The sequence below is a fragment of the Strix aluco genome, chromosome 3 (assembly GCF_031877795.1).
Source record: "Strix aluco isolate bStrAlu1 chromosome 3, bStrAlu1.hap1, whole genome shotgun sequence".
In the NCBI taxonomy this organism is placed as follows: Eukaryota; Metazoa; Chordata; class Aves; order Strigiformes; family Strigidae; genus Strix; species Strix aluco.
The window spans coordinates 30,932,688-30,958,994 of NC_133933.1; the positions used below are offsets into that span (position 1 = coordinate 30,932,688).

General features: G+C 43.6%; 1 long non-coding RNA gene across 2 annotated transcripts in view; it reads left to right on the forward strand.

Moving 5' to 3' along the window:
* Window positions 1-14,357: 14,357 nt before the first annotated feature.
* Window positions 14,358-26,307, forward strand: part of LOC141921727 (uncharacterized) — a 28,496-nt gene continuing 16,546 nt past the window's right edge. For both annotated transcript variants that reach the window (XR_012622753.1, XR_012622752.1), the window contains exon 1: window positions 14,358-14,811. This is a non-coding gene — a long non-coding RNA (uncharacterized LOC141921727). The remainder of the gene's footprint in view (window positions 14,812-26,307) is intronic.

The window sequence follows — 26,307 nt, forward strand, 5'->3', positions numbered from 1 at the left end:
GCCAGTAAAGAACTTTTTTTCCCTAGGAAAACGCATGTCCCAGCTCTAATAAGTTTATTTGTAAGTCTGATTGACATATGATGGGACAAAGTTAGACTGACAGTGAGTGTTTCATTGATGTGAAATTTTACACTGTATCTGGACATAGTATATACTTGGTTTATGATCCAGCTGGGCATGCTTGTTAGTTATTGTTGAGGTCAATCAAAGTGTAATTGTAACATAGGGAAAGACGGTCCCAGGGCTACAAAGATTTGTTTCCAACAGCTGCTATTCATTATTCATTAAACTCTACCTTCTGTTTTTGAAATTAATAACCCTTGGCCTTCTAACAAGGAATCAGACTTTAAGAATATAGATTTAAAAATCAAAGATGCACTAGTTTCATCCCCAGACAAGTGAGAGCATAAAGCACTTCAGCTAGTAATAGTAGCTGGCTGCAGAATTTAGTATTTCTGTTTGTGGAAAACCAGATGTGAGTGAGTTAATCTGAAATTTACGGGCACTGTATGCTGGATATGGGAGAGCTGACTGGTGTACAATAAACCCCAAACTTATGGAAGTCAGGGGGAACACTCAAAACTTCAGTTAAATAAAATTTCATAAAAATTAAGGTGAAGTACAGTATCACAAGTCTACAATGGGGGAATATCAGATTAAACAGAGTTTATTCAAATTGGCACTTGCACCTCCATTAAATTAGCAATTTTCCAACATCCATTCGTCATTGTTTGTCGGAAGTATAGCACAGGCTTTTGCTCAGGATGATGTCAGAAGGAGGCACGTGATGTTTCTGTCCCATGAATCCTATTCCTGTGTCTCTGTGAATGTTACTTCACTGAGACGGCACATGGGAAAGGTCTTGGGACAGCTTTGGAGCATGGCTGGAGACAGGGACTGCTTCACTGCCAAGTGCTAGCTCTGCAGTCCTGCTGAGCTCCTCTGTGGCTTTGTTTGTTGCTGCTGAAATGCAGCTACAGAGGGACCTGGAAACTGCGGGTGCAGTCCTACTGAGCTTATTTCACAGTGTTGGTCTGGAAGTGTTTTCTGTAGCTGGGTGAGGGATGTGTTTTTTGATTCCGTGAACCACAGAAAGAAACTAGTGGTATCTGTGAGTGATTTGTTTGAATGAAAGCTGTGATTTTTGAATTTCAGTATTGGTTGTATTGTCCACTGCAAATTTCTAAACTTTGAAAGTTAGGGACTACTGCTTCAACTGGTCTCAGAACAAAGCAGTCAAATGCATATTTGGGATATTATGGGATTTAAAAAAAAGTTATGTAAATAGCCACAAGGAAACTGTGACAGGCCTGTACCCATGTATCTATATATTTGCAAAGAAAAAAATTTTTTAAAATATTTACCTTTTTCAGTGGAAATATTTCAGCCTCTCTGTGGTGTGAGTCCCAGTGTTGGAATCCAGCACTCTGAAAACAATCTAATGAGGGGAAGACATTCTGTTTGAATTCTATCCTACCAAACCTCCACTGGAACAGACAAAAATTTTCTAGCATTCACTACTAGACAACACCGTTTTTGTTGAGATTTCTACTGTTGTGAGATACCCAACTGCTTGAAGAATGGTGCCCTTTCACTGCAACATCCTACCTATACATTAGTGGTGGGTGACTGTGGTAGGACTCATTACTGTGTCTGAGACATCCTGCCTTCAGATGTGTTGGGCACCATCACTGAATAGTGGAGTTTTAAATCCTGTGTATGGGAATGGACCCTATTTCTTTCTCCAAAACACTGGACTATTCTGTATTGGCATGAAACAAACTTGTGAGGCTTACCATTCCTCTTCAACAGTTATTACAAGTTTTAACAAATTCTAACAGTGAGCACCTCAAATTGTGCTTATGTTTCTTATTGAGTTTTATGTCAAAATCTGTGGAAAACTTATTTCAGTTGACTTCAGAGGACACTGGGTCCAGCCCAGGCAGCTCCAGGCACGTTTTCCCCATTTCATCACTTTGTCAGCACAAAGGGCTAATACACCGTGGTTAAAATATGTACAGGATATTATTCTGAGGCTGGATGTCTCAGTGCAGGCAATCTATGGGAAATATGATTACATTAACTGTGATGCGTGATCATAAGACCAGTAACTATGGTAGTATATCTTAAAGTTAGTTAAAATTGGTCTAAGAGTGTTAATGCAGCCATCTCTCTACTCTCTGAATCACTCTCCTATCCTTTTCTTTCCTGTGTAAATTCCACTACTTATGCATCTGGGGTACTTTAAACCAAAACTAAATGTTACATTTATGACACGTTTCTAAGCAAACATTGGGATATCCATTGCACATGAGCATGTTTCCTGAGCTCTGCCGGCCTTGTTGGGCAGCTTATCTTCTGTTCTCCCAAGTCTGACCTTTCATGTTTAGTTACTTTAAAGACACTAGAAAACCAACTATCTACTCAATTTCCTTGTAGCTTGGGAGTAAGGTTAAAATATCATGTAGCCACTGTATGTTTGACATTATACAGCCACAACTGATAAGCAAATATTTTCTTTTTAAATACACAGTACATTTTGCAAGAGTGTATAACAAATATTCTTATTGCTATTCTTTGTCCCAGAGAAGGCCTAGTGCTGTTAAATATAAAAAGTTGCCACTGGTGTTTATCTTACTAAATCTGTTCACATCAATTGGTTCTGCCTACCCCATATTTCAAAGCAAAATGATGGGGAAAGGTCGTATAGATTGACCTTCTCTTCAGTTCTCAGCTTAAGGGTGTCCTGTTTGTAATTAAGGAACAATTTCTTTTGTGATGGTAGTCAAGAAATTTTTCTTTCTTTTCTCTCTTTTCTTCACATAATATTTGTAAAGGTATGTGGAAGCCAGAGAACAGTTAATGCAGTTGGAAAATTTGTTGCTACAGAGGTAATTTATTTTTTTGAGAAAATCTGAAACAGCTCCTGTATTATATATTCAAATCCATACACTATCAGCAGCGAATTTGGAGGTAAAGGGCTAAATTCAAAGGTTTTGATTGCAAGGCCATCTGGCATTATTATGAAAAATGTTCTTGAATGCTTAGAAGAAACCTAAACCACATTGCTCAGTAGGTGCTGACTCCAATGAAATTCAACCATGTTGGTGCAGGTTTGTTGTCTGACTGTTGGAGACACTGTGGGAAAATCAGCGATTTCTATACTGATGAAGTGGCTGTGGCTGAGAATCATGATTTTAAGGGAAAAAATGTGAAATGGAACGTCTGGCATGTTGAAGCAAAATACTTTAAAATTGTACCTTTTTTTTAAAAAAAACTTGCAAGATTCATGCAAGTTGTACCTTTTTAGAAGACCAGAAAGAGATAATGAATATTTTGTTGCTCCAGCCTGGTTCTAGAGAGACACTGAAGAAAGAAAATCTATTTGCTGCCACAGAATGGTCTGAAAGAGTTTGGACAAGAAATATGCTCCTAGAGAACATGGAGACTGGCATTAGTTGGGTTGATCTCCTGAAGTCTGAGTTTTTAGATTTCTGTGAAACTCTGTTTGTTTGCCTGTTTTTCTTAAAGTCTGTGTGCTGTGTTTGCTTACAACTTTCACTGCTTGGATGGAACTGAAGGGATTAGCAATGGGATGTAAGGGCTTTTCTATCTAGGTCAGATTGGATTTAGCACTGACTGAAAATGACACTAGTTGTTCAGTATTCTGGATCAAATGTACAGTGGCCAGATTCATAGCAGTCTGGGTCATCTGAGGTCATAGTGCAGCTAAAGTTGAGAAAACATAGCCAAAGCTGAAGCAGCATTTTCAGACTGCTAATCAGGGAAGAACAGCACTGACTATTCCCACAGAAGGTTTCATTCGTATGTATTTCCTCTTCCCTTTTTGAGGCCAAATGTTTTATTCCTAGATGCCACATGTAATGCATTTATGAGCTAGGAAAGCACGCATCAGGCCAGGCATAAATCTGATAAATTGTTTTTAGTTTGAATCCATAGAATCATGGAATGGTTTGAGTTGGAAGGGACCTTAAAGATCATCTAGTTGCAACCCCCCTGCCATGGGCAGGGACACCTTTCACTAGTCCAGGTTGCTCAAAGCCCCCTCCAACCTGGAGGCAACCACAACATCCCTGAGCAACCTGTTCCAGTGTCTCACCACCCTCACAGTGAAGAATTTCTTTGTTATTTCTAATCTAAATCTACCCTCTCTCAGTTTAAATCCATTACCCCTCATCCTATCACTACACTCCCTAATAAAGAGTCCCTCGCCATCTTTCCTGTAGGCCCCCTTGGTACTGGAATTCTGGAGTCTGAATTGCTTTGTCACTACTTTGAATCAAGAGTCTGTTTCTGAGACTGTCAGCAGGCTCTAAAGGTCCTCTTTTAGGGTTTGAGGGGGGGAAGATCTTTACCTTTTCACTTTGTACAAGATTTATTTCAAACTAAAAAAAAAAAAAAAGAATTAAATGTCTAAATATCCCATTCAAAAAATGTGGATATAAAGGTAATTTGAAGTGATCAAATCTCTCATTTCACCTTTAACTCAGTGGACTCGTTTCCACAGACAATGCTAGTTTTGTGAAAGAGGTGGCAAGTAGGTTCCCTGGACTTCCCGCCATACGGTGCTGGAGCTCCTGATACAGACACGGTCTCTGCTCCATCTGATGAGCTGTGATGGGAGCACACAGCCAGTCAGGAAAAGAAAGGGAAGATAGAGTCATTGATATGTTAATCTTCCTTGTGAGTGTTTCTACCTTTCCCCTTTCTTTGTTCAGCAGAGAAGGAAATTGGAAAGAAAAAGGAACTGGTTTCTTCTTTGGCACCAAGGACCTGCCTGCACAGCAGTTCAGTAGCTTGTGAAAGGCAAATGTTGTTTGCCCTGGTTTCCTTATCGCCAAGCGGGGTTACTGGCTGCACCTCGATGACTGTGTTCAGTTTTGGGCCCCTCACTACAAAAAGGACATTGAATTTCTCGAGCGCATCCAGAGAAGGGCAACGAAGCTAGTGAAGGGTCTGGAGCACATGTCGTACGAGGAGCGGCTGAGGGAACTGGGGTTGTTTAGTCTGGAGAAGAGGAGGCTGAGGGGAGAGCTCATCGCCCTCTACAGCTACCTGAAAGGAGGTTGCAGAGAGCTGGGGATGAGTCTCTTTAACCAAGTAATAAGCGATAGAACAAGAGGGAATGGCCTCAAGTTGCGCCAGGGAAGGTTTAGACTGGATATTAGGAAGTATTTCTTTACAGAATGGGTTGTTAGGCGTTGGAATGGGCTGCCCAGGGAGGTGGTGGAGTCCCCATCCCTGGAGGTATTTAAGAGTCTGTGGTGGTTTAGGCCCTGCCAGGACCCGAGACCATGCTACTGCTGCCCCTCCCCCACCCTCTGACCGGAACGGGGCAGGGAGTGAAATACAAACCCCGGGGCTGAGATAAGGAGAGTTTTAATACAACAATGGAACAACAACAAGAACGATAACAATAGCAATAACTGTAATAACAATAAACAGAACAAGGGATATACCGATACAGCAGTGAGGAGAGCGATCGCACACCACGTGTTTACCAATCTTCCCGTGCTTGGGCGCCCGGACCTGACGTCAGCATGGTATTGAATAACCTGGCTAGAGCTCCCTTCCCACTGCCGGGGAAACTTAACCCTATCCTAGCTGAACCAAGACATAATCCACCCCTTTATTGTATACCATCTGCGTTGTGCCCAGCTGCCATTTAGCAATTAACAATAACAAAAAACCCCCCCACAATTAACAAAAGCACAATATAATTCACGGTATGTTTTCACCCAAACTCAAGTCCCCTTGTGGTACGTGTCGGACCTCTCCATCCTTCTGCATCACTCACCAGGTGCACCCAGGTCCTTGAGCAAAAGCAATCCCGTGGATGGGTTTGCCTTTGCCTGGCGCAGGACTAACCCAGACCCTTTTTCCCAGCACATCCCTCATGTGCACCACAGGGACTTTATCCCCATCTACAACGCGTGGAAGTTTTGACTGAGCTGGGCCAGCTCAACTGGCAGATCCTCTTGTGTTGACTAACCAAGTGGCCTCTACCAGATGTGTGTCCCAGTGTTTGAAGGTTCCACCTCCCATTGCTTTCAATGTAGTTTTTAACAGTCCATTGTAGCACTTGATTTTCGCAGAGGCTGGTGCGTGGTAGGGGATGTGGTAGACCCACTCGATGCCGTGTTCTTCTGCCTGGGCATCTATGAGGTTATTTCAGAAATGAGTCCCATTGTCTGACTCAATCCTCTCTAGGGTGCCGTGTCGCCACAGGACTTGGTCTTCAAGGCCCAGGATGGTATTCCGGGAGGTGGCGTGGGACACTGGATAAGTTTTCAGCCATCCAGTGGTTGCTTCCACCATTGTGAGCACGTGGCGCTTGCTCGGCGGGTCTGTGGCAGTGTGATGTAGTCGATCTGCCAGGCCTCTCCATATTTATATTTCAGCCATTGATCCTCATTCTGCTGGGGCTTCACCCGTTTGGCTTGTTTGATTGCAGCACACATCTCACATCCGTGGATGATTTCTATGATGGTGTCAATGGTGAGGTCCACTCCTCGATCTCGAGTCCACCTGTATGTTGCATCTCTGCCTTGGTGGCCCGAGGTCTCATGGGCCCACCGGGCTATGAACAGTTCACCTTTACTCTGCCAGTCCAGGTCCACCTGAGCCACTCCAATCTTAGCAGCTTGGTCCGCCTGCTGGTTGTGTTGATGTTCATCAGTGGCCCGACTCTTAAGTATATGGGTGTCCACATGGCGCACCTTCACAACGAGGTTCTCCACCCGGGCTGCAATATCCTGCCATACTTCAGCGGCCCAGACGGGTCTGCCCTTGCGTTGCCAGTTGCTCTGTTTCCATTGCTGCAACCACATCCACAGGGCACTTGCCACCACCACGAGTCAGTGTAGAGATAGAGTCTCGGCCACTTTTCTCACTCAGCAATATCCAAAGCCAATTGGGTGGCTTTCACCTCTGCGAACTGGCTCGATTCACCTTGTCCCTCAACAGCTTCAGTGGTTCGTCGTGTGAGATACCACACCGCAGCCTTCCATCATCGATGTTTTCCCACAATGCGACAAGACCCATCAGCGAATAGGGCATATCGCATCTCCTCATCTGGCAGCTCGTTATATGGTGGGGCCTCCTCAGCACGTTTCACCTCTTGTTCTGGTGACATCCCAGAATCTTTACTCTCTGGCCAGTTTGTGATCACCTCCAATATTCCTGGGCGGTCGGGGTTCCCTATTCAAGCCCGTTGTGTTATCAACGCAACCCATTTACTCCACGTGGCATCTGTTGCATGATGTGTGGAGGGAGCCTTTCCTTTGAACATCCATCCCAGCACCGGCAGTCGGGGTGCCAGGAGGAGCTGTGTCTCAGTGCTGATCACTTCTGAGGCAGCTCGAACTCCTTCGTACGCTGCCAGTATCTCCTTCTCAGTCAGAGTATAGTTAGCTTCAGAGCCTTTGTATCCCCGGCTCCAAAAGCCTAGAGGTTGGCCTTGGGTTTCCGCAGGTGCTTTCTGCCAGAGGCTCCAGGTAGGGCCATTCTCCTCTGCTGCGGTGTAGACCACATTCTCAACCTCCTGCCCTGCCCAGACTGGCCAGAGGGCTACTGCCTGGGCAATCTCCCACTTGATTTGTTCAAAGGCTTGTTGTTGCTCAGGGCCCCATTCAAAATCATTCTTCTTGCGGGTTACATGGTAGAGAGGGCTCACAATCAGGCTGTAGCTTGGGATGTGCATCCTCCAGAACCCCACAGCACCCAGGAAAGACTGAGTCTCCTTTTTAGTGGTTGGTGGGGCCATGGCTGTTATCTTGTTTATCACCTCCATTGGGATGTGGTGACGCCCATCTTGCCATTTTATTCCTAGGAATTGAATCTCCTTTCCTGGCCCCTTAACTTTCTGTTGCTTGATGGCAAAACCAGCCTTCAGGAGGATTTCAATTACCTTCTTTCCTTTCTCAAAGACTTCCTCAGCTGTGTCCCCCCATACAATGATATCGTCAATGAACTGCAGGTGTTCTGGAGCCCCACCTTTCTGCAGTGCAGTATGGACCAGTCTATGGCAAATGGTGGAGCTGTGTTTCCACCCCTGGGGCAATCGATTCCAGGTGTACTGGATACCCCTCCAAGTGAACGCAAACTGTGGCCTGTACTCTGGTGCTATTGGAATGGCGAAGAACGCGTTAGCGATGTCAATCATGGCATACCACTTGGCTGCCTTCGACTCCAGCTCATACTGGAGTTCTAGCATGTCCGGCACTGCAGCACTCATTGCTGGCGTAACTTCATTCAGGCCATGGTAGTCCACGGTCAGTGTCCATTCGCCATTAGGTTTTTTCACTGGCCATATAGGGCTGTTGAAGGGTGAATGAGTCTTGCTGATCACCTTCTGGCTTTCTAGTCGACGGATCAGCTGATGGATGGGGACCAGGGAATCTCGGTTAGTATGGTACTGCCGCCGGTGCACCGTCTTGGTAGCAATTGGCACTCGCTGCTCTTCAACCTTAAGCAACCCCACCACCGAGGGGTCCTCTGAGAGGCCGGGTAAGGTGGACAATTGCTCAACCTCCTCCAGGGCAGCTATACCAAAGGCCCACCGGTACCTTTTTGGGTCTTTAAAGTACCCTCTCCTAAGGTAATCTATACCTGGGATGCACAGGGCATCTGGGCCAGTCACAATGGGGTGCTTATGCCAGTCCTTCCCAGTTAAGCTTACTTCAGCCTCTAATAGGGTCAGCTGTTGGGACCCCCCTGTCACTCCGGAGATGCAGATGGGTTCAACCCCACTGTGGCTTGATGGCATCAGGGTGCACTGTACGCCAGTATCTACCAAGGCCTTATATTCTTGTGGGTCTGATGTGCCAGGCCATCGGATCCACACCGTCCAGTAAATCCGATTACCCCTTTCCTCCACCTGGCTGGAGGCAGGGCCCTTCTAATCCTGTTCACCATCACTCACTTGATCTAAGAGTGACTCCTGCAAGAATGACTCACTTGTCCCCTCAAGAGGGTCAAGCATACTGTTGGCCATTCTATTCTGTCTGTGGGATTTCCGACTGGACACTGGAGCTGCATCTCTCTTGGAAGACTCCCCTTTCATGGTGGTCTTCCCTTTCAGCTGCTGTACTCGTGCAGCTAGGGCAGAAGTGGGCTGTCCATGCCACCTCCTCATGTTTTCCTCATGGTCGTGGAGGAAGAACCACAGGGTGCCTCGTGGTGCGTACCTTCCACTGCCCTTCTCTTGGGTGGGGAAGTGCCTGCTTCTGATGGCTGAGACATCGGCCTGTGCAGGTGGAATGTAGGACATGTCCTGTTCCACTTTCTGGAGCCTCTGAGACAGTTACCTTGCAGCTGAAATGCAGGCATGTTGGAAGGAAGGGAGATTTCCCTCATACTGCCGGGGCTGGCCAGCCACTTCATCCACTGTCTGAGTCTGGGTGTCTCGCCACCAGGACACTACTGCTAGTGCTTTGGAATGTGCTTCTGGTGCACTTTGCAGGAACTTCCACCACATCACCTGTGTGCAAGGGGCCTGATCTGGATCCATTGGTGACCGCTCATCATTCAGATCACCATAAACCATGTCAAACACAGCCAATTCCCTGAGGTTCTGAATGCTTTTCTCCATGTTGGTCCACTTGCCTAACCGACATAGAACATCATCCTTGTAGGGGTACCTCTCCCTTACGCTGAGCAGGAGTCACCTCCAAAGGCTGAGGGTTTGAGCCTATTTCCCTATTGCCTTGTCAATAACAGCCTGCTTGGCTAAAGGTCCCAGCTGCTTGGCCTCTCTCCCCTCCAATTCCAAAACACCAGCTCCATTATCCTAGCATCGGAGCAGCCAGGTGCAAATTTTCTCACCCGGAAGGCGGCTGAAATCCTTCTGCATATCTCGCAACTCACTGAGGGATAGAGATCGGATGATTACATCTGGCTCTTCCTCCTGCTCTCGTGATGGGCCGGGTTCATCATCACCCTGTACACTGCGAGGGGATTTTTTGGTATATTTGGTTTTCCGTATCGGGGCGACTGATATTGGTACTGCTTGTCCCTCTGGCTCAGCTGCTGTACCAGTAGGTTCACCTTCAGATCCTGCAGCCCTTTGTCCCCCTTGAGGGCAGTGAACAGTGTTAAAGATGACACGGTAAGCATGGGCAAGCCCCCAGCACATTGCAACGAGTTGTGTCTCCCGGGATTTGTCAGATTGGCAACACACTTTTTCCAAATACTCCACCAGTTTATCAGGACTCTGCACTTGTTTGGGAGTGAAATCCCAAAGCATTGGGGGTGACCACTGACTCAGGCACTTGCCCATCTTTTCCCAAACACCTTGCCATTTATAACTATCTGCCCTCAGGGCAGGTTTCTGGGTGGCGCTATTATTGGAGAAATACCGCATGGCCCAAAACAAGATCTGGCAGACATTTAGAAAGCACAGTGCCGCAAGCACACTGGCCTGGGTGCTCCAGGGATAGCTGAAACTCTGAAAAACCGAGAGGATCTCTTCCCCTGGCTCACCCACAGAGGGGGTGAGACCCCAAACAAAAGCCCAGGCAGCAAACAGGTACCGGTTCACCCCCACAAGCAGTGATGCAAGCATATTATAAGCAGTCAGTAGCCAGTATAGCACAACAAGAGCCTTGGCATATTTTCCACCACCACCAAACACCAGCACTAGGAGCACACAGTGGATATAAGGATTAATCCAGCCCCACCATGCAAGCAAGTTGGCCAGCATTGCAAATGTTCCTTATCAAACAAATACATATAAAACCAGAAACATTGCACCTAACAGATTGCTCTAACACACCTTCTCCCTTTGTCCTTATCTCAACCCTCTCGAGCCCCACGTTGGGCGCCAAAAAGGCTGTGGTGGTTTAGGCCCTGCCGGGGTCTGAGATCACGCTGCCGCTGCCCCTCCCCCACCCTCGGACCGGACGGGGCAGGGAGTGAAATACAAACCCCGGGGCTGAGATAAGGAGAGGTTTAATACAACAGTGTAACAGCAACAAAACGAACAACAACAATAACAGTAATAACAATGAACAGAGCAAGAAATGTAACGATACAGCAGTGAGAGAGGCGACTGCACACAAAAGGGCGACTATCAATCTTCCCGCGCTTGGGCGCCCAGACCTGACACCAGCATGGTATTGAATAACCCGGCTAGAGCTCCCTCCCCACTGCTGGGGAAACTTAACCCTATCCTAGCTGAACCAGGACAGAGTCACATTGACATATAGCGCTTAGGGATATGGTGTAGTTGGGAACTGTCAGGTTAATGGTTGGACTAGATGATCTTCAAGGTCTTTTCCAACCTAGATGATTCCGTGATTCTGTGATACTTGCATCATGTGTGTGGGAGAAGGTTCAAGCTGTAATGCACTGGGTGACAACAAACAGCCGAGAATCAAGAGAATGGAGATTTAAATTTCATCTGACTTCTACATACCAAGCCAGGTGTATCCAGCATGCTTGTTGCTGTAATATTTGAGAACTACAGTTCATTTCTTGTTTGAAATACCAGAGCCCCAGTTCAAGGCCTTTATTGTGTATTGGTGAAGTAGTTCAGCCGTGCAAAAATTAGACTCCTAAGATTTATAAATTTGGCAAAGTATGGGACCTTCTCTGTAAGTGAGATTTTTTTCATGTCGTGGGACAACAAGCTTCAGTGGCTTTGCAGTTGCAGACACGTTGAGCTGTGTTGGCAGAATACTTCCTGTTTCGGGCAGACGAGATGTCGTAAATCTTCATTCTCTCTGTGATAAATTGTGTGTTAATAAAGATAGAATTTGCTTTGATATGTAACCAGGTTAAAAGAAGAATTCTTCTGATGAGACAAACCCAGAGATAGTGAAAATGGCAAATTAGGGTACAGGGGAAATGATGGATCCTGAAGAGGAATTTTTGTGTGGACAATGACAAATTCCGCACAGCTGTACTTGAATATTTTTAACATTTGAGTTGAGAACTAAGGGGTGCATTTACAAGCCGCTGGTACAGATATTTACTGAAAAATTTAGTGCTGAATTTTGGACGCAAGATGGATTTCACTACAAGCACACCACCTCCGTCCCATAAAACAGCCTGTCTCCGTATGTATAGTCCATCTTGTCTTATTCCACAAAAAGGGCCTGCAAATGAGTAACTGTAAGGTAGAAGGGATGATTCACCCAAAATGCTGTCTGCAGGGGTCACTTTGGTGCTCTCACCAGTGTCAAGTGCAGCGTGTCAAGAAATGAGCCCTCGTGTTAGTTCATTGGTATGTCCTCAGTTTGACTCACCGCTACGTTATTCCAGTTTTATACTGATGTAACACCATGGGAGTGACCTCCAGGTTTTTATCTCTGTGTCTCATTGAGGCATGTCTTAAGCATCCAGTCATCTTATTAACCGGGTGCCTTTCAGTACTGTGCATAAGGCTGGCAACTCTGACAAGGGTTGAGTGTGAGTTGCTATTGTATATCCACTACATCTTCAGGACCAAATCATTCAGAGCATGGTGGTATACAGAAAATCTCTTGATACTGCAGATTGGTCACATATGTCCCAGCATAAAGGACACTGAAATAACTAGGGACTTTACTAGAGACTGAAAGGTCACCTTCAACAACAATTATTCCCTTTTTACAGCTCACCTTCAGTCACGATCAGGCTGCACATTTTTGTGTTGCTTTCATTTCTCCTACCAATATTGGATGTTTTAAGGAGGTAAACCCTGGCCTCATCTATCATTCTGTCAAATGCTGATCAGACCTGTACTTGAATTATCAGTTGCATGTGGATTATGTTACCTGTCTCTGTTCTGATCTGTTTCTGTTTTCCATATGATACAGCTGGTGTAGGGTTTTTTATCATATAAAAGCTATAACCTGGAAGAACCAACATTAATTTCCTCTGGAGTCTTATGAAAAGTATCAAGGGTGCGCCTGACTTGTGGTGACAGAGCTTTTCAGCATACTCTGAGAAAGAACTGCTTCTGGGCACACATGGCAGCCAGATATAACTTACACGCACAGCGGTGTACATATAGTACTAGTTCATTAACTTTCCCTTCATGAATCTGTTAACCAGATACTTTACTAGCACTTTTAATGTACCATCACATGTCCGGGGTCAAATAGCCAGCTGCAGATAAGGCTGAGTTTCCATAAGACCTCCAACAATAGTGATTAGGTGAAAGCTTAATACCTTTAGAGTCTTATAAACCCTCTGTCTCATATATTACACTATGCATTCATGAAAGGGAAGACAGAATAAATTAGCCAATGTAAAATGTATCCGGAAGCCTAAAATAATCCTGTAATTCCCAGTATTATCCCTAATAATGTGACCCTAGAACCAGTGATGAAATGGAGCAACAAGGTCATTGCATGCCAGGGTTCAGATAAGATCGTCTGTGGATTCTTTCCTGCAAGATCTAACAAAAAAAAGTTAAAAGTAATTTGAAAAAACTCTTGAAAGTAGTCTTTAGTCTGAAGGGATTAGGAGCCCACAGATGAATATGATGATCCTCAATCTTCCCAAAAAAAAGCTTTGCAGAGACAGCCTCAAATCACTGCAAAGAAATCATTACAATTCAGGAACCTGGGGTCTGTTTTATCAGTTCCTAGACACAATGCAGCAGATACTGGGTATGATTCAGAAATGGTGCAAGAGGACTTGAAATGCACCCTGCATGGGCAGCTGATTGAAGTTGTTTCTGGAAAGGATGGCCATCTGGGTGAGGTTTGTGGGAAAAGCAGCTTTTTGGAGTTTAATTTCCTCCCAGAGCTGCAGTGAAAGCGATGAAGGTGTGAGGTAACTCTGGGAAGGAATCACAGCCGTGCAGTGGTCCTTGGCTGGAGCACTTGCACCCTGGCCTGGCCACCCTCTTGTGGGTCCTGTGTCCTCTGGCCTGTGTGGTGTCAGCTCTGCAGTGGAGGCCTCTTCGTCACTGGAGTGTATTTTCTTTTTGTGTGGGATAGGTACCATCAGCAGGAGCCGACAGATAAAAAGGGAATGGGGGAAGTGGTTGATGTGAAGGCTTAGCTGATGTTCCATCGGTCCCGTGCCCACAGCTGCATGTGGAGTAGATGGGTGTCTGTGGCCCTCTGCTTTTTGGGATCTTGGGGTGACTGTAACAGAGGGGCCAGCAGCTGGAACAACAGCAGTCTGATGGGCAGGCCACCAAAAGTACTGTGGTGCATCCCCTGAGTTGAGACGGAAGTCTGAATCCAAGAAAAACTTGGTTTTTGATTTTTCTTTGCAGACAAAAGGCAGATACCGGCAGAATGTAACTGATCCCAGGGTATCTGCTTATGAACTAGCGGTGCTGGTGATGTCTGGGGCTTAGTACCACATAGTCCTCCTTGAAACTAATCCCTATTCATTCTTCCCATAGGTTCCTAGGATAAGCAAGAATTTCTTGTTCCCAGTGGAGTAGACTGTGAACGCAGGAGGACTTTCTATGATTTTCTCTGGAAAGGAACTGTGGTTGGGACATATGGTCTTTTAATTTGGAAAAATCTTATATTTTCCAGGGTGCTTGCCATAAGTCACGGAGAGTTTGGGCTCACAGCAAAGATGGGAGGGTGGAAAAGTTTTGGGTTTTTCTGTTTGTATTTTTTTTTTTTTTATTTCTCCAGTTTGGGCTCTGACATACAATGTTTCACTCTGTTGTTTGAGATTTTGCCACTAAAACCTTGGGAAGAAAGGAACCGTCTTCCCCGTTGCAAGGCTGGTATTGTTTGGGATACCCTGCTGGGCTTCTGAAGAGAAGTGATGACAGACACCCTGCAACAGACATAAAAACCAGCTCTGGATTCTGAACAGCAAATCAAGCATGTGAGTAAAACCTACACTGATTTGTGTGTCTTCATCGTCGCCTGCCAGTTTCAAAGCAAGCTGGGTAAGTATAGCACTTTAAATACTTCTTGGGACAATTGGTTGTTTTGAATAACTAAAGAGAAATTTGAAAGACAACTTACAACTATGAAATGTATAATAGTGCAGTTTCTGGAGAAACAATACAATGTAGGGATATGGAGATATGAGCTGTAAAAGCCTCTAAGTCAGATAAACCACCAGGGATTCACTTTTACCATAGTGAGAAGACTCTCAATCCTCAGTACAGATGTGAGACGTCTACGCCCAATCAGAAAGAGCTGAGCCCCTTAGACAATTAGATCGTTAAAGTTAAATGCTTGGCTGTATCATTAACTTTATATTGTAATAATAAAAGGGTAGTAGGAACCTCCAGTAAAAGAGTCAGATGATGTGCTATTCCCAACCTGTGATTCCTATGGATTATGAGCATAGTGGCAGCCAACACACAGCACAGTTCCCATGTGAACAGATCTGTTTTCAAAATCACCGCTGTGAAATAAACACAAGGGTCCCTGGCAAGTGAGCTCTAGTCCAGTTTGGTTTGACAGCGGAGAGCAATTCCTGCACGTACACATTTCCAGTGCTGCGGGGCCAGAAGGGACATTGTGCTTTGACCTTGCCTCACCTGAGAGCAAAAGGATGAAGACGGACAAGTAGCTACGTTCATGGCAACAGAGGAGTGGGAGCAGAGAAACAGCATAGGCCTAATGTGGTTAACTCAGGCTTGGCTCATCAAGGACTGTCAGGGGTATAGAGAGACAGCCTTGAGACAGGGAGGGTGGCAGTAGCAGCTTTTGCTCCCCATAGCAAAGGGAATTGTGTCTGCTAGATCTACCCATATTGAAGGAAGAGGAACTTTAGACTACTATACCTCATCAGATCAAACAGCAATATTGGTCACTTAGCACACCTGAAAATGCTTGCCAGAAGCTTGTTTTCCTGTTTCTAGCTTGATAACCAAATGCACTTGCATACTTACATGTTCTACAGGGGTTAATTCGTTGGGACTACCTTGGGGATAGAAATATTTGGAAGCACTGGAATTCCTGTTTCTCCAAGTGTGAGTGGATGTTATCTGTTCATGTCCGACTGTGTCTTTGATATCTTCAGATGGAAGGTGATGGTGATGCCCGAAGCCGTTTCATTCCAGCCATATATCACCGTTCTGGCACCAGTCCTCCTTTGACATCTGACCTGAGTACTATCAGTTGCAGCACATTCAATTGCCTACAAAAGCCAGCTTTCTGTGGTAGGGAATACCATTTCCTGTAGCTTCTGGCAGACCCAAAGGGCCAGAGTACTCACTGGGCAGGTCTGAAGTGCCTGTTTCCACTGTAGAAGAGGCCCCCTTTGCTCATATGTAGCTTGCACCTTTGAGGGCAGCTCAGCCTTGCACAGAGGACAGAATGGATAGCACTCACTCAATAACTCACAGTTCTTCAGTGTCTCACTTTATTATTCCATGGCTTTTGCCAGCTCTTCTGGGTCATATATATTTTCAAATTATCCTTTATATATAAAGCTCTCTCTTTACGCGGACTTTTCTATGGTGCTGATCATGAAGTTATCTGATACTTTCATATCAATGCATTAATTTTCACTCTGCCCCAGTGAGGTGAGCAAATGGCCCAAACCAGAGGGGTTTAAATGAGGATTAAGACTGCAACAGGGATGTTGAGAGTCTCCAATAATTTCAGCTGGCTTTGTGAGAGATTAGCACTCTAGACATATCATCCCAAGGTGAGACTCCCTGAATTGTTGACTATCTGTGGGGAACTAGGAGTATTGGAGCTGCCTAGAGCCACCTGAAAACATTGCCCATTGGCAAGAGTAAACTTGAATTGCTGAGAGCAGAATTCATATGCTGGAGCCATGAAAATGCCTGTCCCTGCATTCACTTTGCACCATCCAGTCTTCCCAGCAAAAAGGCAGAATGAGGAAGAAGCAACAGAGATGTAAAAACCTGTGAGAGGTAAACAGGCAGTTCACCTCTGTGGGTTTTTTAAAATTTCCCCCAGCAGCATCAATGTTCAACAGTGATTTTATTCTGACCCACTGATGATAATATAAGTTGTTTTTCCCCACTATCTTCAGCTGGAACTTTATCAAACCTACTGGCTAAATCCACGTCATTTTGTGCACCCAAACACTCTTGAGTGCTCAAGTTGAGAGCCTTAATGCTCTGATTCTTTTTTTAATATATACTCTTTTTAGTGTGATTCCTGGAGAGCTTTGCACAAAACCCTTCTCCCTAAACATTCATGATACAGACTCCTATGCAATCAGTCAACAGGTCTGAACTGTTAGAGGCAAGCACAAACCTGACTCATGTGAGGCAATACGCTCTCAGACTAATGATGCCACAGTCTTTCTGCAAACTTGGGAGAGACTCTCTAAGAGCACCAGATTGTGAGAAAAATCATTACAGGATATCCCATCCTTGCAACAAGAGTGGTAGCTGAAAAGTTCATTTTGCCAGTGGGCTTCTCAGTCAAATGCAAACAGAGGAGGGCTTGTGATTCCTGACTGAGGTTTAAGTGGCATATGAGATTGGGGTATTTCTTTCAATATGATCCTGACAATAATATCTACTAAGCCCCATTTGGCAAGGCTTGCAAGATAACCTCTGCCAGTTGATACCACCTGGACCACTGGAATTTTTGCTCTAAATTTTAAAATTGTCTATTCACTGTATTTTTTTTGAACATTGCAAAATATTATTTTTTTGCTCATACTAAGGAATATAAAGACATAAGGAAAAACTTTGCTTTTTCTCCAGACCCCATTATTTAATGCAAACAGTTATATCCATCCGAGAACAACACTTCCAACGGCCCAGTAACTGAGTTCTGACTTTGCTTTTAAGCCATATTTCCTCTAATGTTAGGAGTGTACTTCTTTGCTCCTCTCTAACTAGAGCTCATAAAGAAGAACAAGCTTCTCTTGCTGACAGAGTACTTCGGAAAGTTAGGTTTTGAGGTTTATATTTTTAATATTACCATCCCATGAAAGTAAATAGATAATTAGGACTTCTTTTTGCAGGGGAAGAAATGGCAAGGAGGGATGAGGGAGAGGTCCAGATCTCAGCCTGATAACAGCAGTCTCTTGAAAGCAGCACTGTGGTGGGCAGTTTCAGTATGGTGATTTGTTTGATCTATTACAAAATCCTCTATACCAGTGTGTAGCTACCACCCACTTATATTTATTATGCAGTTTTATTTTTGCTTGGTAATATTTTTCTTGTGTTTATTTTAAAAGGTCTACATTTTGTGGTGACAGTCTCCCATTTTCCAAATTAACTGCTAGCAGATGTTGCTGTGTGGTGTGGAGCACATACAGCAGCCTAAACCACCAAGGTCTGGATACTGGCTTAGAAAAAAAATCTTTGTGTTATTCAAGCAAGTTTCAGGAGTGTCTACAAAGTGCTTATGTAGAATCTTATTCAGAAAATAAATTACTGTTCTTTTTATAGCTTTTAGATGGTTTTAGCTTTTGGAATTACTGCTGAAACCTAACAAGTCCATACCATGGTTTAAGAAATGAAATATCATTTGAGCAGTGTTATTTAGGAAAGGATTAGCTGCTGATACAGGCAAATGCAGGTAAATTGTATTTAGAGCTACAACTGCCTAGTATTGTCCCTTATAAAATCCCTGCTACTGCTGCACGTGTCTGCTAAACCTTAGCTTTTGGAGCTAAAAGCTTCAGTGTGAGCAGAGCTCTTTGAGTAGTCTATTTTTGAAACTATTGCTGAAAATGAGATTGAGAAATGGGGGTTTGTGATTTTCCTTTTGGAATGAGGTATTGCAATTTGTCTGGGGCATTGTTCTGTTGCCAGGGATGTGCTTTTTTTTGCTGCATATGTGAAACCATGCATTTGTGAGAAGCTGAGGTTGCATGTGTTGCAGAGTGACTTTGCTAGGCAGGTAGCTAACCTGTCCAGACCTTTTATATATCATGCTACAATTGCTCATCCATGTAACTAGGTAAGTTATAAGCACTCGCTGTTCTCCATGCTTGTTGGGAGTAGGACAAGAGGGGGAAAGAAGGTGTTAAAGTGCAGCAAGTAATTCACTGCCTAACTTGCTGCTAAAGTGCTCAGGAGGAAGCATGGCTGGTACAGCTGTGGCTTCATCACAGAAGGTTTTTAAGATCTGTTTGTGCAAGTGTTTGTTAGGAACGATGCAGGTATAGTTGGTTCTGCATTAGAGCAGGGTCATGGACTAGAAAACCTTTAAAGTTTCCTTTTAAATCTACTGCTCTCACTGAGCCTTGCTGTGTAGCCTCCCTCAAAGAAACTGGAAAGTTACCCCATTAGCTATCTTACTGCAGAAGAGCTGTCCACTAGATGTCACTGGTACTTCACTGAAATAAGATTTAAAAAGCCTTTTCTGATAGGTCGTTAAAGCGATGATGTACAGGTGAGCATCATCAGGGTGCTTGCACTCCTCTGAGGGCCGCTCCTCCGACATCTCATGATGGCCTGCGCTGGGCTTGTGTGGGGTGGCCAATACCTCGCTCAAGTTTAAGACCAGAAAATGAGACTATTCTATTTGTTAAGGTTTTGAAGAGCCTGTGGATGGGTACAGCAACGCTTTTGGAATTAGCACTGTGCAAGCACATTAAGGCAAATGCCTCTCTTGTGGAAGTATTTCAGTGGTGCTTTATTTATTGCTAAGGATTTTATTTGCTTATCTTCCAAATGCAACAGCTAATTCTGCATTTTATTCTAAGACAAAACTCCGTGCTGATATGGAATATGCATAGTTTTGTATGCTTTTTCCCTTTTCAAGAAGCTGTAAAGAGGACCTGAATGCCCAATAATCCTGTTAAAGAAGGGTTATCACAAAGATGGCAGATAAACAGAAGCTGGTCTTCACCAGTGTTTTTAATGCATAAGTTGGACAAATTATATCTGGTTTATTTCACTTGACCTACTAGAGGTCCCTCCAGTTAAATCACCTGTAGTTGGCCTATAGTTGACCCTTTGTTGACTTATTTAATCATCTGCCTAGTTTTCTGAACAGGTTGTGAACATTTAGACTTAAATCAGTCCTTGAAAAGGTCCTGTCATTAGGCAGTAAGGCTCATACCTGATAATCTGCCCGTCACATAATATGAACACAGATGACAATCACTTACCTCTTTTATGTCATGATATAAGGCTGAAATTGCCTAAAATGAGGAAGAAAGCCATTATTTAATCAATGGAATTGCGTCAATTGAGTAAAATTTGTCTCTAGTGTAAACAAATGGAATGTCTTTGCACTCTGTGAAAACAAGACTAAATTACTTGCAGATCTTGCAGATAGAAAAACATAGGAAGTGGACTTGTAGGCTGACACACTCAGGGTTTCAGAGTAAGCATTTAAAATAATTATCCAGATTACACTGGATTACTTAATATATTTTTTTGCATCATGTGTATACACTTTTATTTTTGAAACAATAAAAGCGTTATTAGGTTTTTTTTCAGTCATGTTTGATTATTTGAGAAATTCCTTAGAACAATGCAGGATTATTACCAATAAATATAGTTAAATAAGAAATGTCAAAAACCAGTTTTAACTTTTGAAGGTGAGTTGAAGAGCAGTGATCAGTGTGTCCCAGGACAGAGGAGTTTTTGGTACATGTACATATAAGAAGCTTGATGTGAGAGAATGATCTTTCATTAAAAAAATCTAACAAAACATAATCTAAGTTTCCTCCTTGTAGCCCCATACATATACAAGTAGCAGAACACAATAAAGAATATAGGAATTTCTAGATTTATGCATTTACCCAATTACCCAGTTTTTCGTACTATGAACGCTCAATATTTAGTGGCTATTTCCTGAAGAACAACCTGTATGTGGAAAAAACAGAAGCTGCATGGGCTATTGGGACATCAGCGTGCAGATTTTTCACATATCCTTAAGTTTTCCACGGGTCCAATGGAAGAAAATGTGAGCGTGTTAAAGATGTATGTTTCTAATCTATAAACACCATAATTTCTTACTTGCTAAAGTAAATTTTGTTTGCATTTTTGTGACTGGCCTAAAGTGACCATCTGGAGTATGATCAATCATGTGCTTGACCTGATGCCTCTAGAATGGAAGATATGCCTATGTAAGTCTTCCTCACTGATTCAGAAATTGGGATTGCTCCACCGAGAAGTTTATAGGAAGAAGCTAGTCTGGGAACCAGTTTGGTTTTTTTTTTTAAAGCTCCTATTGTGGCCTTTTGGAGATAATGTTGGATGATTGAAAGAAACACTGTGAGAATGGCAATAAATCGTGGGTTTAGTGTGTAGATCTTGATTCAAGAGGCTTTCAGGACAGTCCCTTTACTCAATGAATGCCCAGAGAACCAAGTCAAAAGACATTTAATAATCTCAGCACTTTGTAGGACTGGTCCTTAGCTGTGACATGATAGCTGACAGGCAAAAGGTAGAAGGGTGGGCAAAAATTCAGCACCAAAGGTCACAGAAGAGATATAGTAAATATGCAGTGCATTAGTCCTCCTCTTCTTCCTCTTTGAGTTGGCTAGAGCTGTGGCTGTGCAGGGATTTTGAAGGGGTAGGGTCCACAGCAGGGAAGAAGCTATCAATCAAAAGAGGCCACAGATCACTGCTATGCCATCCTCTTCTGTCACGGTCCATGCCAGGCTCTGACTTGAGGAAACTAACTCCCCTGATTTTATGGTAGCTGTGTGCAGAAGTTCCCGTCAGCGTGAGGGTGCAAGGCTGGACTGTGGTCCATGCAAAGCTAGGACTGCCTGCCCACTGTCTTCATCATTTGTCAAGTTACACCACATGGAAAAGAGTATTTGAAAGATGCTGGGCTGCATCTTTTCTCTAATTGTGGTTAGGGAACAGCAGTTGTGATGGTGTTTTCTTCTCAGATTTGTTTTCAGGAAGGTAAAAGGAGAAAGAAATGGCATCTTGGTGGAGCTGGAGATTTGGAGTCAGAGCTCTTGGTTCTGCCCTAGACCCTTGCAATACTGGAGCTGCAAATTTACAAACCAAAGATACAGAAGAAACAGGGGTTGCTTGCTGCCTCAAAGTGTTGGGTGTGGATTTCTGACAATGCACGGGGAGTGAGCTTGTCACCATGTAATGCCTAGAGATCTCCTCTTCATGTACAATAGGAAGTCTCACGTTCTCTCTCTGTGCCATGGAGGTTAACCCTCCCCAGAGGGATATGAACTTGAAACCTCTTTGGTTTATTTGAACATATGACATCTACAGCTCTCTCCCACATCTATCTTCACTACCAGCCCTAAAGTAGCAATCTGGCTAAACACAAGTCAGCAGGTTTGTTGCCGCTGGGGTTCCTGTATAACCATTTATCCACAGGAGCCAGAGTTTCTGTATTTCCATGGTGGCAACTTTAACTCGACCAGATCTCAGACTCCACAGGTGGCCTCCTGCAATGGGGTGTGTTTCTCATTTTATCGTGGTGGTATAAACTAAGGGGTGCTTTCTGCAGGCAGATTTTATGCGGAGGAGAAATGCTTTGTCCAGCTGAAAACAGAGTTGAAGAGTGTGAGTGGGGAGACTTTGGGTAGGAGGGTCTGTAAATCCTGGTGGACAGTTCATATTATTCTGGATTTTGAGAAATCAGCAGGAAGGCTACTGCCAGCTCTGGTTTCATTAGGGTGATGCTCTCTGAAACACCCTTGGCCGTTGGCTTCATTTACAGGTCAGTGTAATGATAAAGTTCACTTCCTTTCATTGGAGGGGTTGCTTTCGATATCTGAATATGTTTATTCAGAAATGCCTGACATAGCTGATAAAGAGAACACTATGCTAGTTATTCAGGAAATAAATATATCTAATAGCAAATAATCAGAGTGACAACTCTGTATTTGTCTGAGAATATGATTTCTACCACTTCATGCTCTAGGGTCTTGTTTCTCTTCTTTTGTCATTTAAGATAATTTGTTACCTTTTAACCGAATTTTAAAAAATGCTCTTTATTGTTACACTCTGCATAGTAAAGCATACTTAAGCAGCAAGGTAGACAAATCTGCACCTTGAGAGAGTATCATGTTGTACTGAGACTTCTGAGAGATTAGCTTTTGAAGAACCTCTTTGTTTTTATTCTGAATATGATCCAGTCCTGGGGATTTAATTTTCTTCTCCAGATCATTATGTTTGCATGTTTTCTTATCTAAGGAGGAATAAGTTTAGGGCATGAGCCTGTAAATCTGTTCTCACATAATTTATTAAGAGTCACGTGGTCCTGGTGCCACTGAAGGGAAAGATCTTTTAATTTTACACTGACATCTAGTCCTTTCAACATGGTTTTCCTCTTTAGAGCTCAGTGCATTATTCTGGTTTCCCACACTATGATTGTCCAGTGATTGGCAGGTCTGTGAGTAAAACTCATGTGAATTTTGTTCTCTTTCTGCTTAGTCACTCTCCCTTCTGCATCTCCTTACAGTGCCCAACATCCAGCAAAGTCAAATTGCCTTTAGTAATGCAAGATTGGCTCTTTGCTGGATAGCCTTGGTTGGACAGGGGAGCACAGGTTTAGCAGGATCCTGGAAGTCGTTTGGGTTTTCTCTCAAGTCAGCCAACTTTCTGTGTTCAGAGACCAGATTATCAGTTCATTCAAAAGACTGTTCTCATCCATTTTCCACAAAGAAATCTGAAGAGTTTATTGTTTCCGTGTTGTGATTCCCGAACAGTCGCTGTGGCTTGTGAATGACTTTTTCTATCATTTATGAAAATGCAGTGTAATACTTTGTGGGATTTGCAGAAAAAGGTTTCTGGTTTCCTTCTCCTTCCTTCCATTAACACTCTGAATATCCCAGGGAGTGAGTGCAGCTGTGTTCAGAACCACAACCTGTAAGAAACGATAGCGTGCTGGTCTGTCATGGCAGCCAGGCACAGTGTGACCATGGGGAATCGCCCCCCAAGTGCCACGTATGAAGCAGACTGCTCATGGTTAGGGCCGATGCTGTCTTTGTGGGGATAGACAAACAGCCTGATTCTGCTTGCACAAGCTGAGGACATTTTTTGCTCTGAAGAGGGAAGGGACAGGACCAAGGTGAGTTTTGAAAGTGGATTTGAAAGCTGTGTCTAGTTGATTTAGATGCCTTTCTTATAAGGGATTCGAGCACTAAGGGATTAAAAGTGGAGTGATGCCTTAAGGTCTTCAGCTTCCACATCCAACTCCTGTTAATGGGGAATGGACTCACAAGACAAAACCAGTAAATGTGGCCTCCAAGGATGAGTATATTTGTGATTTCCCAAGCCTTTGGATCCTACCGGGAAACTTTCAGACAAAAAGGCAAAAAGCTTCCTATTACCAAAAGTTCAAATACTGTACTTAAAAGGGGCTTACTCCAGGTTTCTAAAGGCAGCTGATCAAAGTGTGGCTTTGTGCACAGAGCAGAATATGCTTCACATGCATCCAAATTAAGTTGCTCTCCTGTAGCAGCAGCAGCATGGCTGAGTGCTAGCCTGTGCTTCCCAGTGAGCCTGCTCGCCACATCGTTCCTCTTCTCTGAATGAGCAGCTCTCAGCAGGCAGCTGCTCTCTAGTCAGGATGGTTTTAGGTAAACTTAGTATAAAGAGTGGGATTGCATTATAACTATGGGGAAGAATCTGACAAGGTTTTCTGAGTACTTGTAACTCTAAGTTATAAACTTAGTTGTAGCAGGCTCCAAAGACTGAGAAACTGTGACCTGTCAGTCTGGGAGCTGGGACTCCTGTTTGACATTGTCTGCTCAGCTGTGACATAAGCATGCAAATATCTTGCTTGGAGCAGAGAAGCTGTGCTCCAAAGACAGCTTTTGGGCTGGGTCTGAACCCTAATTTTCATAGATCTGAAGGACTCACAGTTCCTGCTAGAGTCACCAGGAGACGCAGGTGCCAATATTGCTGAATAGCAAGACTTGATTCAAGTTGGATACTCTTGGTTTCAAGCTGACAGTTAGAAATGCTGCTTCTAGTGTCTATGCATGTCTCTTGAAAATGTGGGATGCTGTCGGGCTTGGCTGGTCTACTGATATTTGCCAGCATTTTTAAGACCCCTCAGAGGTTTAAACAACTGTACATTACTGTTGTTATTAACAATCAGAAGGTATTTATTTTATTATAACTTGGGCAGTATTTTATTCAGAGCAGCTCAACCCATCTTCTAATATCTGTGAGTTATGGTTTGGTACCTTGCCAGTCATTTCTCCAAAAACTTGGTGCTCTAGACTTTGCTTTGCTCACTGAGACAGCCGGAACTCTTCTGGTCTTGGGAGCAGTGAATGTAAACATGTGACACTACAGCCCACAAATGGCATCAAGTTTACAGTGCAAGGGACTGGATCACCTCTGTGTTTCTGTTCATGCCACCATAACCCCATTTATTTCGACACAGCTGATCTGGAATAATACAGGTGATAGTCAGAGAAGTTGACAAAAGTGCCCGTAGGCCACTACAAACAGTTAAAAATAATAAACCAACCTGACTCAGCTTCTCACATGACAAGAATTCCTCTGCTGCACTAAAATTATGTGGCCAGTATACTGGGATCCATCTTCATTACTTGCATATTTTATTGTGTTTGATGATTAAGGGAGAGTCTGAAAGTAAGGTAGAAAATACAGAACACTTGAATTCATTAAGAGCCAGAGGAGATTGATTAAAATGTGCTTTGCAACCCCAGACCAGTTCCTTACCCATTCTGCAGACACACAAGCTGTGGCTTCTTTAAAATCCACTGTCAAGAGGACAAAATGTTGCTTTCTTTCACTTTTTTTTTTTTTTTTTACTTTCGCTCTCTGATTAGTCCTGTTGTTTCTGTATGAATAAACCTGTTGCATGTCCATCCGCAAACACTTTTGTGATGTGCCTCGGCCGGCAAACAGATGCTGTTTAATTTCTTCTGATCTCTTTTCCTGATGAACCTCTTCATTATCTGTATTGTTACAGACATAATTCAAGATTCTCCAGCTTATTTCCTGTTTTTTTTTTTTTTTTTCCCCACAATAGAATAGGGATGACGATTTATTGTGTATATGATGTTAGGCCTAAAAGCCCTTTCCTGGGCTCTTACTCAGTTGTTCCAGGAGCTATATAAAACCAGAACAAAGACAATGTGTGTCCATATTGCATACTTTTTAACTAGTTATTCTAGAAAGGCGGGAATTCTCCTTAACTGTGAGACAAATTCTCTCCTCTTCAACTCCATTAGCTGTATACCAGGATTGAAAAATCTGACCATTGTCATTTAACAGTAGATGCTCTTCATGCTGTCCTTGATAACTTCAGTGATGAGAATGAATTAAATGAGAGCTTGCCTGTTGCAAGAGGTTGCATTTCAGAGGGTAACTTGATAATTAATTTTTTACTGAAAAGGACGCTATGTCTTAGTTATTTCCCTTGTAGGAAATTCTGGTTCATCAAAGCCTGGTCTGCTGCTTAGGTAAGTTCAGGTTTCACGGGAGAATGAAGGACTGGACATCGGGAT